Below are 13840 nucleotides of genomic sequence, written 5' to 3'. Positions count from 1 at the left end.
AACACATGGTAGTCATAATATAGGTAGATAACATTATACAACAATCAAAAATCATAATTCATATCTAATTTCATCATCCAAGGGTTTTAATCCTAGGTTTACATGAATCTACATCTTTACTAGTCAGATCCACATGAAATTTATCACCAAACATGGATTAAAACTCAATTGGTAATTATCAACATGAGTAACACAAACCCAATATGGAATTCATATAAAAATCCATACATTTGAATTTGAAAAGAGATCCTTGAACTTCATGGACGAAAGGAGTCCATGAATGAACACTATGCATACCTTGGTTCATAAATACACAAAGATTCATAGAAGAAATTCTTGAACTTGAATCTTTTATAAAAAAACCCTAATGTGTTCTTGAGAGGATTTTGAGAGAATAGAGTATATTTTGGTGTAATGGAGGCTCAAATCTATATTTTTGAGCTTATATATAGTTGGGAAATTGATCCTTTTAACCTAGGACAATATTTAATTCCTAAGAAAATTTTCCAATTTTCAATCTTGGCACACGAGCTACTATTACGCCAAGTCACTGAAAAGTGACAAATGGGAAATTGCACGGTGGTGTGATGCGGAGCTATCGTGTTGCCACCATGTATTCGACCTGGAAGTTTGGCGTGATGCACTACTATCCCGGAGTAATACTAGAAATTGACAATTGCCATTTGAGCTATCTCCGCGACGTGCTGAAGGCTCAGGTGATACACAATTTCACTAAAAAGGCTCTAACTCTTCACTCGGGTGTTGAATTTGGGTGAATTTTTTATCAATGGAAAGCTTATTTGATTCCCCACATGATAAAAAGTTAAAATCTAGAAAATACCATGTGTAAAATAGTGGATTCATCTTTCAAAGAAAGCTTCTAACATTCTTTGAGAAAATTTCAAGCTAGGAAAAGTACTGGTATTACATCTAGTGTGTCCCTATAGGTTACACCAGTGTTATTCATTCATTAGAAGTATGGTTCCCTTTGAATGTATATTTAATATCGATAGTTAAATAACGTGATGAGAAAGAATAACTACCCCATTTCGAGAATTGATGATCTCTTTGATCAACTTTAGGGTACTAAATTCTTCTATAAGATTGATCTTTGGTTTGGGTATCATAAGTTCAAGAATAGGGAAGTGGATATACCTATGAAAACTTTTCATACTCGGTATAGGAATTTTGAGTTCTTGGTGATGTCATTTGGCTTGACTAATGCCCCCGCAACATCCATAGATTTGATGAATAGGGTATTCCATTAGTTTCTTGATATATTTGTGATTGTTATTATTGATGACCTCTTAGTGTACTCTAAGAGTAAGGATGATTATCCCAATCACCCCCATCTTGTGTTGCTAACTTTGGAAGATCAGCACATGTATGCTAAGTTGTTAAAATATGAATTTTGGTTATATGTCATAACATTTTTGGGTCATGTAGTGTCTAGTAAGGAGATTGTGGTGGATCATCAGAAAGTTGTTGTGGTTAAGATATGGCCTAGACCCACGACTAAAATTGATATTTAGAGATTCTTGGGTTTACTCGGGTATTATAGGAGGTTTAGAAAGATCTTTTCTTCTATTCATGCTCTATTGACTAAGTTGACTCAAAGAATATGAATTTTTTATGGTCAGATACTTTAGAGGATAGCTTTGAGAAGCTAAAAAATAAGTTGACTTCAGCTTCAATCTTGAATCTACCTGAGGGTACAGAGGGATTTATTATCTATTATGATGTATCCCGGGTTGGTTTGGGTTGTGTTTTGAGCCATCATTATAATCTGGTTTCTTGTCTCCAGAAAATTTAAGGTTCATAAGAAAAACTATCTGACTTACGACTTGGAGTTTTTAGCCATGGTATTCACATTGACAATTAGGCGTCACTTTATTTTTGAGGTCCACATTAATACCTTTTCTAATCATAAGAGCCTATAATATGTGTTCACTCAGAAAGAACTTAATCTAAGGAAGAAGAAATGTCTTGAGTTGCTGAAGCACTACAATATAAGTATTAAATTCCATCAAGGTAAGGATAATATGGTTACTGATGCTCTTAATATGTTCTTCATAGGTAGCTTATCATATAAGGATATGGATAAATGGGAATTAGTGAAGGATATTCACCGTTTGGCTAACCTTGGAGTTCATCTCTTGGACTCTGAGGATGGTGGTGTGTTTGTCCAACTGGTGGTGCAGGTATATTTTGGTTTGGAAATAAAGGAGAAACAGGTAACGGATCATTTATTTATAAAATTCAAGGATTATATAGGTAAGCAGAAGTTGATGGCCTTCAAGGTCAGTGGTGATAGAATCTCGAAGTACCAAGAAAGGTTGTGTGTTCTCAACAAGGATAGATTACGTAGCAATATTTTAGCCGAGGATCACGATTCATGGTCCACAGTTTAGTCTGGTTCAACAAAAATGTATTATGACCTTAAGGAGATGTATTTTTAGGATAATATGACATAATATATAGCCAACTTTATGGCTAAGTGTATGGTATCAGCAAGTGAAGGTAGAGCACATGAGGCTCAGTGGGCTACTTTATGAGATTGAATTACCAGTGTGGAAATAAGATATAATTAATATGTATTTGTTATCGAGCTTTTGTATTCACAAAATCAGTATGACTCAATTTGGGTTATCTTTGATAGTATGACTAAGTCCACTCACTGCTTACCTGTAAGGACTACTTATTCTGTCAAGGATTATGAGAAGTTATTCCTTTAGAAAGTGATAAAGTTGTGTGATGTTTTATTACATCCTGGGTTTTGTCCTTAGAATATTTCTTAGAATCCCAATTCTCCGAACCTAATATGACTCAAGGGTATGAGCCATATATTGGGATATGAGTGGTATGGTCCTATTATATGCTGAGCAGTCTTAGTTGGTAGAATATTTTTGGTCATTGGAATTGTTATGACATAGGGGTATGAGTCTTAGGGCTTGGTACATGTCATATCAAGTACTCATATGGTGGATAGTGCTTGATCCTCCAGGTATTTCATTCTGTCAGGGATATCGATAATGGGTAAGGATCATATGTTATAGTTACGACTTAGTTGAATGAGTCATATATTGGAAAATGTTTGATCCAAGGTTTGAGTCATGGATATGAGTGATGGAAACCAATCGTATAGAAGGATACGACTTGTAAGGGTCAGTTATATCCCTGGGATGTAATTTTATGCAACTTAAGTCAGGGTACTCTAAATATTTCACTACTTACCCTAATTAGAACCCATGACTTCTAATACACTTAGGAGGTTATTTACGCTATTATTTTATTCATTAACACTTAGAAACTATTCCTAAACATCTAATAATTCACTCAAGAGTTTTTGGGGCAAGGAAGCTAGGGTTTCAACTCGGGGATTGCTTTGAGGCTTGCTTTGGTGATTTTCTTCTGTCATCTTTCTTGGTTTAAGGCATGATTCTCTTCCCTCATTGTGATTTCAACTAAAGGCATGGTTTATATGATTGATTTCATGGTTTTTCTATCTCATTATTTTGGTTTTAAACTATTATTTGGACAGTTTTGATATTAAACACTTGGATATGGTTTCCCATAGTTTTAATTATGATTTTATATGCATTAATGGTGGTTTTGGATAGTTGGATTTCATGTTAATAGTTTAATGGTCTTTGGAATTGGTTTTGGTTAGATTATGCCCCAAGGTGTTTTATAACATGCTTATAAAGGTATGTTCAATTTTGTAAGACCCCACCAAATCCTTAGATTAATTCAGTCATCTAAGCTTGTTAAGGGGTCCTAGACTTTGAATATTCTAGCTAAGTAATCAGACATAGTGTCATTCTAGGCTTTGAAAGTTGGTGCTCTTATTTCATGGCCTTTACATCCATTATAGGTGGATAGTTAGGTTGATTCATTATCAGAAATGTTTGTAGGTGTTTCCGGATAGGTTTTGGATATTTTGGACTGCATTTGAAGCTCCTTTAGAATCCTAAAATAGTGTATCAACGCGATCTTAGCGCACCACATTCACTATCGCATTGATAAATGTTTTCCCCAACTCTCAGAGTTAATTTCTAGTGAGTTAATGCGGACTCAACGTGATGCGTTGTCTATCGCGTCGATGCTAACGATGCAATGCATCAGATTGTACATTGATGGTATTGTGTTTGGGTCATTAAGAAACTGCACCCTTAGGGGTTTTTGGGTCTTTTTCCCTTAACCTTAGGCCCCCAAAACACAAAATTTATCACCTTTGAGATCAATTAAACTTATCTTTTCTCAAAGTTACTCAAGAACAAAATCCTATAAGATTCAATTTCATATCAAGAACTCAAGATTTCTACCATCAATTTTTAGAAATTCCCTAACTAAGTTATGTGAAGTGTTCATCCAAGGGTCACTTCCACCCTTGGAGTCCAAGAAACAATTTTTAGACTTTAAGTATATGATTTCCATGTTGGTTTTGATAATATCCATGTTTATAAATGATTAATTGTGTTTCAAATCCATGTTTCTTGATCAATTTCTTATGGGGTTAATTGATTTATATGTGTTACCATGTGGAATCATGCTAAAGCCTTCCAATGGTAAATTTAATATTAAAATTGTGTGCTCCCATGTTGATTAGTACTATCTGCATAATTTATGCCTTACAAATGATTGATGAATTAAGCATGTGAGTTGAATAGTGAAGTTATATAATGTTAGCAAATGTTTAAGTTCATGACATGGAAGTGTTTGTTAAAATGCCCCAATGAATGAAGAATTCTCAAATGCTTAGGTAACATGTTTCAAGTTTATACCATGTCTCTTATTTTGTGCTATCGAGTCGTTGGGGTACTCTTACTCGGAAATTTAGCTGATTATTTAGAACCATGGTTAGTTGTAGTACAGTAACAGTTATGTCACTATTAATAGTAATCTCAATCAGTTATAGAACTCAGGAAAAACTCAGTAGAGTCAGTATTCTTCAAGTCTAGTTCAATAATCAGTCCAGACTTTAGTAAACTCAGTCAGTATATAGAATTTAGTAGTTTTTAATAGTCCACGAAACTCAGTGTACCCAGTTTAGTTCTGTTAAACAGCAATATCTATAACAACTCAATCAAGCCTAGTACAGACTAAAAATTAGTTTAGTGTCGATTCAGTTAGGTGTAGGATTCAATATCGAGTTAACCCAGGGATGGGGGCATTCCTGCCAGCAGAGGGTTTGACCCTTAGTAGCAATCCTTGCATTACAGAACTACGTAGCCAGCGTAGGTTGAGATATCTTCCTTCTAGATAAATTGAGAAATGATATATCTCATTCGAGTTATTCTCCTATCAAGTGTTGATTGAAGAACTTCCTATCAGAGAGGCTTAAATCACAGCTTATCTTTACTCATGACACGGTATTGACACCCTTCCAACTAGGGTTATAGGTTAGACAACAATCAATTTAGAGAGGGGTGTGTCAGTTAGATTATTACCTCCCATAGTCTTAGTTCTAGTCATAGTCTCAAAATAGAATACAGTTCAGTCCTACAGATTTAGGACTATCAGACATAGTCACTCAGCTCAGTATGGAATTCAGTAGGTTCCACAGTATTCAGAACTGTTAGATAGAGTTATTTAACTAATCAGTAATACAGTATTTTCAAACTTAGTTATCGATTATCAGTATTCATATTTAGTTCTCAGTATTAGCAAGATCTCAGTTACAATCTGTGTTTATGCAAGTACTCTTACTAAGTTATAGTCATATTATTCAATTATTATTGTGCATGCATATAACTCCTTTAAGATTCTTAGCTTTCAGAGTAGTGGTGAGTCCGTATAGTTTGAGGACATGCATATTATTTATAATACTTCAGTTTTATTTCAGTAGATGGAGTTAGTTGGGGGCTTGTCCCATCAACTCCACAGTTCAGACTCTTAGAGGCTTTTCAGACTAGTTCAGAAAATCCCTATTCTTGAATCAGTGTTAGTAGCATGTGAATTCCCAGATGTGTTTCCCAAAGACCTTCCTGGAGTTTCTCCCAAAAGGGAAATTGATTTCCGAATTTATCTTTTTCTAGATACTCAACCTATATCTATTCTGCCATATAGAATGGCACCTGTAGAACTCAGAGAATTAAAGAAACATTTAAAGGATCTCTTAGATAAGAGATTCATCAGATCCAGTGTGTCCCCGTGGGGTGCAACAATTTAATTCATACATAAGAAAGACGGTTCCCTCAGAATATGTATAGATTACCATTAGTTAAGCAAAGTTACGGTCAAGAACAAGTATCCACTTCCTAGAATCGATGAATTGTTTGACCAACTTTAGGGTGAAAACTATTTCTCTATGATAGACCTTAGATCAGGCTATCATCAGCTCAGAGTCAGGGAATGTGACATCCCGAAAACAACTTTCAGAACTCGGTACGGTCACTTCAAATTTTTAGTCATGTCCTTTGCTCTTACCAATGCCCCAACATCCTTCATGGACTTTATGAACTATGTGTTCAAGCAGTACTTGGACATGCTCGTCATAGTCTTCATAGATGATATTGTTGTTTACTCTTGTAGTGAACACGATCATATAGACCATCTCAGAATAGTGTTGTAGACTCTCAAAAACCATAAACTATTTGCAAAATTTAGTTAGTGAAAATTTTGGATAAGGTTAGTAGCATTCCTTGGCCATATCATTTCTAGTGATCGCATTAGAGTTATTCCCTAAAAGACTGAGGTAGTAAGCAACGGGCCCCAACCTATCTCTCCATCAGATATTAGAAGTTTCTTGGGTTTGGCTGTCTATTACCGATGGTTTATTGAGGGATTTTCATCTATTGCATCCCCTATGTCCAGACTGACTCAGAAGAAAGTCAAGTTCCAGTGGTCAGATTTTTGTGAGAAAGGTTTTGAGGAGTTCAAGACTTGGCTTACCACAACTTTAATTTTGACTCTACCATATGGTTTTGATGGCTTTTTTGTATATTGTTATGCTTCTAGAGTTAGATTGGGTTATTTTTTAATGTAAAGATGTAAGGTCATAGCCTACAACTCTAGACAACTTAAGCCATATGAGAAGAACTATCCTACTCACAATCTTGAGTTAGCAGCAGTAGTGTTTGCCTTAAAGATGTCGAGGCACTATTTGTATGCTGTGAATGTTGTGGTATTCACTGATCATAAGAGCTTATAGTATGTATTCTATTAAAAGGACCTAAACCTCCATCAGAAAAGGTGGTTGGAGTAGTTGAAAGACTATAACATGTGTGTTTTGTATCATCCAAGAAAGGCCAACATAGTGGCTGATGCCCTCAGTAGAATGTCTATGGGTTCTCATGTGGAAGAAAACAAGAAGAAGTTAGCTCAGGAAGTCCATCAGCTATCCCATCTAGGTATCTGCTTAGTCGATATAGCAGAAGGTAATGTATGGGTGCAGAGTAGTTCAGAATCATCCTTAGTTTCCAAAGTGAAGGAAAAGTAGGATAAGGATCCCAGTCTAATAGAGTTAAAAGAATCAATCAGAGATTAAAAAGTTGAGGTTTTCTCCTAAGGGGGAGATAGTGTTCTATGTTGCCAGGGTCGGCTATGTGTTCTAGGTGTAGATGACTAGAGGAAGTGAATTCTTGTAGAAGTGCATGGTGTGCTCTACTTAATTTATCTTGGGGCTACTAAGATGTATTGTGATTTGTGGGAGATCTATTAGTTAAGTGGGATGAAGAGATATATTGTAGAGTTTGTGGCTTAGAGCTCGATGTGTCTGTAGGTTAAGATTGAGAATTAGAAGCCTAGTGGGTCCATGCAGGAGTCCAGCACTCCTACCTGGAAAAGGGAAGAAGTGAACATGGACTTTGTAATGGGATTGCCTCATACTCGTCGTTGGCATGATTCAATTTGGGTCATTATTGATAGGATGACAAAAATCTGCTCAATTCCTTCCAGTCCATACCTCATATTCAGCCGAGGATTATGCCAAACTCTATATCAGGGAGTTGGTTAGATTGCACGGTGTTCTGTTGTCTATCATCTCAGACAGAGGAACCTAATTTACCAATTATTTCTTAAAGGCATTCCAAAAAACTATTGATACCTGAGTTCATCCCAGTACAACCTTCCATCCTCAAATAGATGTTCAACCAGAAAAGACCATCTATACCTTAGAAGATATGCTGCGAGAGTGCACAATAGATTTCAAAAGTAGTTGGGATGACTATTTGCCTTTGATTGAGTTCACATATAACAATAGCTATCATTCCAGTATTGCGATGGCTTTATTTGAGGTACTTTATGAGAGAAGGTGAAGATCTCCCATTAGTTGGTTTAAAGTGGGTGAGGCCATAGTGGCAGGGCCTGACTTGGTGATACCTTAGAGAAAGTCCAGTTGATCAGGAAAAAACAAAAGACAGCTTAGAGCCGAAAGAAATCGTACACAGATATGCACAGAAAGGATCTCGAGTTTGATATTGGTAACTATATATACTTGAAAATCTCTCTAATGAAAGGGGTAAAGATATTTGGCAAGAAGGGGAAACTCAGTCTCTCATATGTCGATCCTTATTGAATTCTCAACCATTTTGGAAAGTTAGCTTACAAGTTTTAGTTTCCTTCAGATCTATCTTTAGTGCATCTAGTATTCCACGTTTCCTTGCTAAAGAAATGCATAGGTGACCCAGCAGTCATAGTCCCTGTAGAAGGCATAGATATTTAGAACAGCTTCTTTTATGAAGAGATTCTAGTCGAAATCCTTGACCACCAGATTAGTAGACTGAGGAACAAAGTAGTCCCTATAGTCAAAGTTCTTTGGCGGAATTAGTCCATCGAGGAAGCTACTTGGGAAGTAGAAGCAGATATGTGGACCAAGCATCCTTACCTCTTCTCCGCAGAATCAGTCCTATTCCAAGCTAATAGCTTTCCTTAAGCTTATTCAGTTTCATGTTCAAATTTCAGTTACAAACTTGGTATCAGTTACCATTGCATGTTCAGTCATGTATTCATTCACCGAATATGCATGTCCAATATGAGAAACTCAGCTTATCAGTAATTCCAGTCATGCATTCATGAATCATGTCTAGCTATGTGCTCATGCATTAAATATGCATGCTCAGCAGGATAATTCAGTGCATCAATGATCTCAGTCATGAAACCATGTTTCAGTTGTGGATGCCCAGTGTCTAATTTCATTCTCTCAGTATTCTCTATCTTCGTAGTCTTATTGAGGACAAATGTTTCCAAAGGGAAAATAATGTGAGACCTCACAAATTCCTAAGCTTAATTCAGTCCTCTAAGTTTGTTAAGGGGTCCAAGACTTAGAATATTTTAGCTAAGTATTCAGACTTAGTCTTATCCTATTCTTCAAAAGTTAGCGATCTTATTTTATAGCCTTTACCTCCATTATAGGTAGATATTTAGGTTGATTCATGATCAAAAATACTTGCAGGTGTTTTAGGACAAGTTTTGGATTTTTTGAACTTCGTTTGAAGCTTCTTTGGGATACTAAAATAGTGGATCAATGCGATATTGGCGCGCCACATCGACTATCACATTGATAAAAAATTTCCCCAGCTCCCAACATCAATTTCCGGTGAGTCAATGCAGACTAGACACAATGTGTTGGCTATCACATTGATACCAATGACAAAGCGCACCGATTTGCATGTCCATGGTATACTTTTTAAGTTATTAAAAGACCGCATCCTTTGGGGTTTTTGGGTCTCTTTCTCTCAACCTTCAACCCCAAAACATGAAATTTATCACCTTAGAGAGCAGTTAAACTCATCTTTTCTCAAAATTGCTCCAGAACAAAACCTTAGAATATTTAATTTCAAATCAAGAATGCTAGATTTCCACCATCAATTTTTAGAAATTCCTTAACTAAAGTATGTAAATTGTTCATACAAAGGACCCTTCCACCCTTGGAGTCCAAGAAACTATTTGTAGACTTCAAGTATACGAATTTCATATTGGGTTTGATAATATACATATTTACAAATGATTCATTGGGTTTCAAATCCATGTTTCATGATCAATTTCATATGGGTTGAATTGATTTATATGTGTTCCCATGTGTAATCATGCTAAAACCTTCAAAGGGTGAATTTAATATTGAAATTGTGTGCTCGCATGTTGATTAGTACTATGTGCATTATTTATGACTTTCAAGTGATTGATGAATTAAGCATGTAAGTTGAATAGTAAAGTTATATCATGTTAGCATGTGTTTATGTTGATGACATGCAAGTGTATGTTAAAATGCCCTAATGAATAAAGAATGATCAAATGCTTAGTTTAAATGTTTCAAGTTTACGCGATGTCTCTTATTTTGTGCTATCGAGTCCTCGGGGTACTTTTACCTAACAATTTAGCTGATTAATTAGAGATATGGTCAGTCATAGTATAGTAATAGTTACATCCCTACCATTAGTATTCTTAGTCAGTTACAGAACTCAGAAAAAACTCACTAGACTCAGTATTCCTCTAGTCTAGTTCAGTACTCAGCCCAGAACTCAGTAAACTTATTAAGTTAACAGAATTCAATAGTTTTTGATAGTCTACAAAACTCAGTGTACCCAGTTTGGTTTAGGTAATAAATAGTATTAGTAAAAACTTAATCCAGCCTAGTACAGACTAGAAAGCAGTTCAGTGTCTATTTAGTTGGGAGTAGGATTCAATACCGAGTTAACCCAGAGATGGGGGTATTTTTGCCAGCAAAGGGTTTAACTCTTAGTAGTAATCCATGCATTACAAAACTACGTGGCCAGTGTATTTTGAGATAAATTCCTACAAAATATATTGAGGGTTAATATATCTCATTTGAGTTATCCTGCCAGTGAGGGTTGACGAAAGAGCTTCCTATTAGAGAGGATTAACTCACAGCTTGTCCTTACCCATGGCATGATATTGACACCCTTCCAACTAGGGTTACAAGTTTGACCCCAATCTGTTTAGAGAGGGCATGTCGATTAGATATTACCTCCCACAGTCTCGGTTCCAGTCTCAGTCTCATAATAGAACCCAATTCAGTCCTACAGATTCAAGACTATCAGACATAGTCACTCAGCTCATTCGGAACTTACTATAGTTCCACAGTATTTAGAACTGGAAGATATAGTCATTCAAATAATTAGTAATATAGTATTCACAAACTTAGACATCGGTTATTAGTATTCAGATTTAGTACTCAGTATTAGCACAATCTCAATTACAATCTATGTATTTATGTATGTACTCTTACTAAGTCATACTCATATTTTTTTAGTTATTATTGTGCATTCATATGAACCCATGCATTTCATCCTACATCACTGAGCATACTAGTACATTCAAAGTACTGACGCATACTTTTCTTTGTGCTATCATGTCTTATATCATAGGTTCAAATGCATGGGCTCTAAAGCACCCTTAGCAGTTTAGATTCTTAGCTTTTAGAGTAGTGGTGAGTCCTCATAGTTAGGGGACATTCTTACTATTTACAGTACTTTAGTTTTATTTCAATAGATGGAGTTAGTTGGGGTATTGTTCTATCAACTCTATATTTCAGACAGTTAGAGGCTTTTTAGACTAGAGTATTTTTAGATAGTTGTTCAATTTTTCAGTACTTATATTCAGATTTATTTATAGATGTGAACCTTATGGCATATATTTCCGCCTATTTCCGCAATTATTATAGTATTTATTATAGAGTTACTGTAGCAGGTACCAGTCATGAGTTAGCTTGTGGTCCTTTGGGATTGTGAATAGCGTTCGGGGTATAGACTCAGGGAGTTATAATTTTATTGACTTCTTTAATTGAACTATTGATTTTTTTCAGCTTATAAGATTAAGCTTTAACTGATTTAAACTATTTAGTAAAGGCTAAATGGTTATGCTTATGGGGAACATGGAAGTCTCCCAAGTGATTTAATATGGCATATGGAAGGGCACTTAAAGGTCCTCTTATACTTAATGGTTTAGCTATAGATATTTCTTACATGTAATAGGGTGGTATGATGCTACCACTGATATTAGCCTTGATTAATGAATTGATAAATGGATTATTTTGATTACTTAAAAATGGTTTTAGCTATCCATTAATAGTGAGGTGTGTAGTAAGGCCGTGAAAGGTGGCGATCCTGAGGGGACCAAAACTAGAAACTCATAGTTGCTGATATGAGGGGTCTTGAGGACTATGTGTGTCTGTGATATTTTATATTGGTGAATGTACTAGTCATCCCATGTGATATTGTCTATTCGTGCAGCTAAATGTACTAGGACAATTTTCGCAGGGGGAGCTGAACCCAAATCGCCTGTAGGTGGTTAGGAAGGCCAAGATACATAGCCCAAGCAAAGGTTTTAAAGGCATGCTAAACCTAAAACTTATATATATATATAAATATATGTATGGTTGCATGCATTATGGATGGTTTTACTTGGTTTTATAACTAGTATACTTTTATTCTTACCTTGAGTTCCATGCTAACTGTCATTTCCTAACCTGTCTACAAGTGGCTGTATATTCACGTTATAAAGGAACCAATCATTCAACTCCACCAACATAGTGATTTAGTTGGGGATAATATTTGGACTGAAGTGGTGAGCTTCCTTCCTTTCGGAATGCATCATTTCATGTTATGGATATTGTTGGGCGTTTAGACTTTATTTTTGATATTGGTTTTGGGCATAGTTGGGGGCATGTCCCAACCAACTATTTTTACTCTTTTGGTTAGAAGATTTATGGTACTTCTGGGATTGGTATGGGCGGGATCGGAATTATTGTTGGCCTTGCAACTGATATTGGTTTTGGGCCTTACATCATTGGATGATATTGTTCGTTGTTCCATCATATTACATTTTGGGATTGATTATCATATTATGTTTGTTATCCTTTTTTGTATGGTTGGATGATTGAATGGTTGGTTTATTGCAGGTGGACTTGGTTGGTTTGGTCATGGTCATGACCCTATCCTAGAGTTTTCATAAGAGCCTTTAGACAATCCTACTATATGGTTAAAACTCAGCTCATCTAAGGATGCATGAGGTGGTTTGGTTGGGCAACATGGCTAGTCCCCTATCTTTGTTGGACTTGGGATGCCCATTACATCTAGGCCATATTTTGGGTCGTGACATACACCTATCTTAATTATTCCAGATCATGGTACTTAGTTCTGATCATATTTTTGGAAGTCTTTTCAATGTGGTTTGGGAAATAAAGTGAGTCTTAGTATGACTTTTTACCCGCAGTTCGATGTGTATGCTGAAATGACTATTCAGACTTTAGAAGACATATTGTGGCCTATGTGATTGACTATGGTGCTAGTTAGTTAGACCATTTGCCTTTGATTGAATTTTCTAATAACAATAGTTACCATTCTAGAAATTGTATGGCCCCATTTGAGGCCTTGTATGATGGGAGGTGTTGATCCCCTATTGGGTTGTTCGAAGTTGGTGAAACAGAGATGTTTGGCCAGGATTTAGTTCACCAAGCTATCGAGAAGTAAACGTAATTTAGGATAGGATTAAGACTATCTAAAGATGCCAAAAGTCCTATGCTAATATAAGGAGAAAGAATTTGGAGTATGAGGTTGGATATTCGGTGTTCTTGATGGTGTCTCCCATGAAAGGAGTAATATTATTTAGTAAGAAGGGGAAGCACAGTCCCCAGTATGTTGGGCTTTATATGGCTTTAGGAAAGGTTGGTAATGATGCATTTGAGTTCTATTTTCCCTCTAGCATGAGTTCCATTCATCCGGTATTCCATATGTCTATATTTTGGAAATACGTGGGTGATCCTTCGTTTGTTATTCCCTTGGAAACCATTGGTATTTTAGATACTTTGTCCTATGATAAGGTCCTGGTGAGGATTTTGGATCAAAAAGTTCATCAGTTGCTAACAAAGGATGTGGCTTCG

Source organism: Capsicum annuum, chromosome 6, assembly GCF_002878395.1.
Source record: "Capsicum annuum cultivar UCD-10X-F1 chromosome 6, UCD10Xv1.1, whole genome shotgun sequence".
Taxonomy (NCBI): Eukaryota; Viridiplantae; Streptophyta; class Magnoliopsida; order Solanales; family Solanaceae; genus Capsicum; species Capsicum annuum.
This window is presented reverse-complemented; position numbering follows the sequence as displayed.